Source organism: Cetorhinus maximus, unplaced genomic scaffold (assembly GCF_964194155.1).
Source record: "Cetorhinus maximus unplaced genomic scaffold, sCetMax3.hap1.1 HAP1_SCAFFOLD_193, whole genome shotgun sequence".
Taxonomy (NCBI): domain Eukaryota; kingdom Metazoa; phylum Chordata; class Chondrichthyes; order Lamniformes; family Cetorhinidae; genus Cetorhinus; species Cetorhinus maximus.
In genome coordinates, this window is record NW_027596172.1 from 500,299 (window position 1) to 507,247 (window position 6,949).

Sequence of the window (6,949 nt, forward strand, 5' to 3'; positions counted from 1 at the left end):
ATTTTTTGATGAAAGCAGTAGGAAGCTCAGCTAGAGAGTGACTCTTCACAACTCAATATAAGACAGGGACTTTTAAAGTGCGCAACCAGTAATGGGCACACAGTCAGTGAGGGGAGACATTAGCCTGAGTGAGACAGACACTGAAATGAGTATTTTTGTGAATCTGGTTTAAAGTGATAATTCAGAAGTTAAATCTGATACAAGTTTAATTTTTAAATGAGAGTAATTTTAGATTAAGAGTCTGATTCTGACCTAGAGATAACCAGTTGTACAGGTACCTGCCATAAGAAGTAAGAGTGGAGATTTCTGAGACAGAGCCAAGGGTGAGTATGTTTGGAATTTTGGTTCAATGTGAGAATTTGAATGGTAAAGCTGATTCCAGTTTAGCTTTGGAGTGAGGGTCAGTTTCAGGCCTAAAGCTAGCAGAATTTTAAGTGAGTTAAATAGTTAAACCAGCAGCTCCTAAAGAGAGTGACTCGTCACAGCTCGATATAAGACAGGGACTTTTAAAGTGAACAGTTAAAGCACACAAAGATTACATATGATTGTTAAATATTCAACAAAATCCTCAACTATGTACATAAGATGCTAAATATTAGGCTTGTTGACTGACTGACAATTGATAATTACACACAGAATAATGAATGGATTATTACACACAGGGCAAAACACTCACAGCAAGGATCACGAACACACACACGGTGGGGATTGGTAAAGGTGTGTGCATGAGATTCAGGCAGTATATATTGGTAAAGGTGTTTGTTTTATGTCACTCTGACAGTTATCCTGCAGAGGGTTGATTGTTAAAGGTGTGTGTGTGTGTGTGTCTGAGTGTTTGTGGGTATATGTAATTCTGACAGTATCTAGCAGAGTGTAGATTGGTAAAGGAGTGTATGTGTGTGTGAGTGAGAGTGCATGTCTGAGTGTCTGATTCTGACAGTATCCAGCAGAGGGTAGGTTGCTCAAGGCAGCTCACCAGCACCTTCTCAAGGAGCAATTATGGATGGGCTACAAATGCTGGCAGAGGCAGCAACACCCACATCCAGAGAATGAATAAAAAATAAGCAAGTGCCTGAACTGCTGACCAAGACACACACACACAGACACGCACACAGACACGCACACAGACACGCACACAGACACGCACACAGACACAGACACTCACACAGACACAGACACTCACACAGACACAGACACAGACACACACTCCAGCATTTAATCTTTTCCATGTTATTGCAAGTCCTCCCACCGTCCACCCTGCTTTGTGTGAAACATAATTGTCTGTCTCTCACCTTCAGCATCCACTGTGCTTCCCCGTGTGGTGTTTTTTGCATTGAATCATAAGAGAATGTTGTTCACCTCCTTGTGGAATGTGCCTTTGCAAATTTCTGGAGAGAGATGCAGTGTTTTTTGTTGGAGTTCATCCCGAGCAGTTCTGTGACACAGGACTCTGTGCTCCATGGGCTTTTCCTAGGGACAAACACTGAGACAAATGTCAGCTGCAGCTGGAGAATCACTAACTCGATGAAAGCCGCTCTTTGCTCTGCCTGAAACCTGCTGGTCCTCCAGTGTAAATACTTGTTCTCGAACGAAAGTTGCATACTGCCACATTCCAAGGTCCAGGACTACGTGCTGCGCGATGCACCCTACATTTTTGACAGATAAAAACAATGGAAATTGTTAGACTGCCAAAAGACAGGAAATGGTATTTGCTCTCTCTCTCTAATTTTTTAATTGTTCTCTCTTTCTATTTTATTATTTGCATTTTCTATTTGCGCACTGAGTTGCTTTCACTCTCTATCTATCTAATTTATTAATTGTATTCCACCTCTATTTGTACACTGGTTGCTCTCTCTGCATTTTATTAATCACATTCCCGCTCCATTTGCACAATGTGTTTCTCCCTCTAATTGATTAATTACATTAATCCTCTATTTACACACTAGGTGTCAATCTGTCCACTCTAATTTAGTAATTAAATTCCTCCTGAATTTGGACGCTATGCTGCTCTGTCTTTCTCTGTAATTTATTAATTACATCCCCTTATATTTATGCACTGGTTTGCTTTCTCTCTCTCGATATTCATTTTTACACCTCTATTAGCACACTGCATTGATCTCCCTCCCTCTCTCTATTTATAACTTACAATCCTCCTATCTTTGCACACTGGGTTGCTGTCTCTGTCTCTATCTAATTCATTATTTGCATTTTTCCTCTACTTTCACACTGGGTTCCTCACTCTTTCTCCAATTCATTAATGCATTCGTTGCAAATTGGGTTACTCTCTCTCTCAAATTTATGAATTGCATTCCTCCTCTATTTGCACACTGGGTTACTCTCTCTCATTTATTATTTATATTCCACTATTTGCACACTGGGTTGTACTCTCTCTCTAATTTATTAATTACATCCCTCCTCTGTTTTCACACTGGGTTGTTCTCTCTCTCTCTTATTTATTAATTACATTACTCCTCTATTTTCACACTGGGTCTCTCTCTCCCCCCAATGTAATAATCACAATCCTCCTATATTTTCACACTGGGCTGCTCTCTCTCACTCGCTCTCTAATTTATTACTTCCATTCCTCCTCTATTTCACACTGGTTTACTCTCTCTCTTTCTCCCATTTATTTATAATGTTCCTCCTCTATTTGCACACTGGATTGCTCACTCTAACTGATATATTACATTCTTCCTGTATTTGCACACTGTGTTGCTCTCTCTCTCCCTCCCTAACTCATTATTTGTACTATTCCTCTATGTGCACACTGAGTTACTCTCTCTTTCTCTCCCTCTAATTTATTAATTACATTCTTTCTATATTTGCACAGTGGTTTATTGTCTCTCGCTCTCCCTCTTATGTATTACATTTCAACTAATTGTCCACTCGGCTGCTCTCCCATTTCTTAATTACATCCTCCTCCATTTGCACACTTGGGCTGCTCTCTTGTTTATTAATTACTTTTCTCCATTTACACACTGGGCTGCTCTCTCATTTATTAATTACTTTTCTCCATTTGCACACTGGGCTGTTCTCTCTAATTGATTCATTGCATTCCTCTTCTATTTGAACACTGGATTTCTCTTGTTCTTATTTATTAATTACTTTCCTCCTTTATTTTCACACTAACTTTCTCACTAACTCTAATTCATTAATTGCATACATCCTCTATTTTCATGCTGTGTTCCTCTCTCTCTCTCTAATGTATTAATTACATCCCTCCTCTATTTTCACTCTGACTTTCCATCTCATTTATTAATTAATTTCCTCCACTGCACTCACATTTGGTTGCTCCCCCTCCCTAATTTAATCATAATATTCCTCCCCTATTTTCACACTGGGTCTCTCTCTCTAATTTATTATTTACTTTGCACCTCTATTTTCACACTGCGTTGCCCTCTATAATCTATTACTTATATTCCTCCTCTATTTTCATGCTGTCTTTCTCTCTCTCTCTAATTTATTAATTATGTTCTTCCTATATAATCACAATGGGTCTCTATCTCTCTCTCTAACTTATTAATTACATTCCTCCTCTATTTTCACAGTTGGTTAATCTCTAATTTATCAATCACATTCCTCCTGTATTTTCACACTGGGTTGCTCTCTCTAATGTATTAAGTACATTATTCCTCTATTTTCACGCTGTGTTTCCCTCTCCAATTTATTAATTACATTTCTCCTCTATTGTCACACTTGGTTAATCTCACTCTTTAATTTAATATTCTCATCCCTCCTATTTTCACACAGGTTTACTCTCTCACTCTCTCGCTCTGAATAATTAATTAAATTCCTCCTCTATTTTCATACTGGGCATCTCACTATCTCTGATTTGTTAATTACATTCCTCCTCTATTTTCACACTGGGTTACTCTCTCTCCAATTTATTAATCACATTTGTCCTCTATTTTCACACTGGTTACTCTCTCTCTAATTTATTAATTACATTCCTCCTCTATTTTCACACTGGGCATCTCACTATCTCTAATTTATTCATCACATTCATCCTCTGTTTTCACACTGGTTACTCGCTCTCTCTCTCTCTAATTATTCACGTTCCTCTGATTTTCACACTGGGTTGCTCTCTCTCTAGAATTTATTAATTACATTCCTCTCTAACTAATTTATTACAATCCAACTTTATTTGCACACTGTTGCTCTCTCTCTCTTCCTAATTCATTTTGTACTATTCCTCTACTTGCACAATGGGTTCCTCTCTCTCTCTCTCTCTCCCTCAAATTTATTAATTACATTCCTCCTCTATTTGCACACTGGTTTGCTCTCTTTCTCTCATTTATTTATTATGTTCCTCCTCTACTTGCACACCAGATTGCTCTCTCTAACTGATTTATTACATTTCTCCCGTATATGCACACTGTGTTGCTTTCTCTCTCTATCCCGAACACATTATTTTTACTATTCCTCTACTTGCACACTGGGTTCCTCTCTCACTCTCTGTCCCTCCCTCTAATTTATTAATAAATGTCCTCCTCTATTTTCACACTGGGTTACTCTCTCTCTCTCTCTCTAACTTATTAATTAATTTCCTCCTCTATTTTCACACTGGGTTACTCTCTCTCTCTCTCTAATTTATTAATTAATTTCCTCCTATATTTTAACACTGGGTTACTCACTCTCTCTCTAATTAATTAATTAATTTCCTCTTCTGTTTTCACACTGGGTTACTCTCTCTCTATCTCTAATTTATTAATTCAATTCCTCCTATATTTTAACACTGGGTTACTCACTCTCTCTCTAATTAATTAATTAATTTCCTCCTCTATTTTCACACTGGGTTACTCTCTCTCTCTCTCTCTAATTCATTATGTAAATTCCTCTTCTATTTTCACTCTGGGTTATTCTCTCTCTCTAATTTATTAATTAATTCCCTCCTCTATTTTCACGCTGGGTAACTCTCTCTCTCTCTCTAATTTAATAATTAATTTCCTCCTCTATTTTCACACTGGGTTTCTCTCTCTCCCTCTAATTTATTAATTAATTTCCTCCTCTATTTCCACCCTGGGTTACACTCTTTCTCTCTCAGTCTCTCTCTCTCTAATTTATTAATTAATTTTCTCCTCTATTTACAAACTGGGTTACTCTCTCTCTCTCTAATTTATTAGATAATTTTCTCCTCTTTTTTCACACTGTATTACTTCCTCTCTCTTTAGTAATCAATTTCCTCCTCAATTTTCACACTGGGTTACTATCTCTCTCCCTCTCTAATTTATTCATTAATTTCCTCCTCTATTTTCACACTGGGTTACTCTCTCTCTCTAATTTATTAATTAATTTCCTCCTCTATTTGCACACTGGGTTACTCTCTCTCTCTCTAATTTATTAATTAATTTCCTCCTCTATTTTCACACTGTGTTACTCTCTTTATATAATTTATTAATTAATTTCCTCCTCGATTTTCACACTGGGTTACTATCTCTCTCTAATTTATTAATTAATTTCCTCCTCTATTTTCACACTGGGTTACTATCTCTCTCTCTAATTTATTAATTAATTTCCTCCTCTATTTTCACACTGGGTTACTCTCTCTCTCTCTCTCTCTAATTTATTAATTAATTTCCTCCTCTATTTTCACACTGGGTTACTCTCTCTCTCTCTCTCTAATTTATTAATTAATTTCCTCTATTTTCACTCTGGGTTGTTCTCACCCTCTGGTGTCCATGGGAATCTTGGCTGCGCGCGCATCTCTCTCACTATTGCGATGCCAGACGCAACAGTCGCTTACCCTGACGTCATGTCTGCCGAGGCTACGCCCCTTCCTTCCCTCGCCCCTGGATACCTCCTCTTCCGGTCCCAGCCTTACCTAATATGGCGGTGGTGGCGATCCGCTCTATAGCCGGGCGGCGTGTGCTGGGTGCGGCCTAACTCCCCCAGGCACCGCGGGGAGAGGCCCAGGCTCTTTTTACGGCCTGGTCCCGGAGGCAGCTTCTGTCGGGGCCTCAGAGGGAGGATTATCCAATAAGTGATAGAAATTAGCCGGAGGGCAACCGATAATCGTCAATTAACCATTAACATCCCCTAAACTCAAATGTTCAAAAATACTAATTAATTCCCCCAAATATTAACATAATCCAACATTCAGCAATTTCCCTGAGGAATCCTGATACTTTCTATCAGATAATTACAATTCAAAGCTTCAATTCATCATTTGGCGGGTTTCATTTCAATATTAAATTCATATCAATTCAATATCTATTGAATTCCAATCACATTTAAACAGATTTAATGTTAATGTTTATATAAAACTATCTCCACTCGTGCTGTTTCCTATTGATTAACAAAGTAATCTTATTTAAAACGTGTGTGTGTGTTCTGGCAATTAATGCATATAGTATTGACATTTAATTTATCTAAACTTGCGTTGAAATCATTTGGCAGATTTAATAATCATATTCCATTTAAACTTGCATTTGTTCTGTTAATTCAATTTAATATATTTTGAGAGATTTAATTAATTTAATTTTCAATTGTAATATATTTTGGATGATTTTAAATCGATATATTCCTGTCAATTAACACATTTAATAATCGCTTTTACTGTAATTAAACTTGTGTTGGTTCTGTCCCTTAACACATGGTAATAATATTTAATTTGCCTAAATGTGGGGGCCTTCAGCCAATTAATATAAACTTATAGCAGATTTATTCAATGTTGATGTTTAATTTAATACATTTTGGTAGGTATATTTAATTTCAATAGGTACTTTGTTAACGTTTGATTATTTAATTTCAGTAATACATTTAAGATGGTTTGGCATATTTATTTTCAGTATTCAGTTTAACATATTATTGCAGATTCATTTACAATATTAAATTTAATAATTGGTCAGTTTCTTAGCATAAATAATCGTCTCTAGCTCCTAAATCCCTTCAATATCTTAGTAAATCTTCACCAAATAATTCACTTCTTGCTCTGCTAAACCGTCAGCAA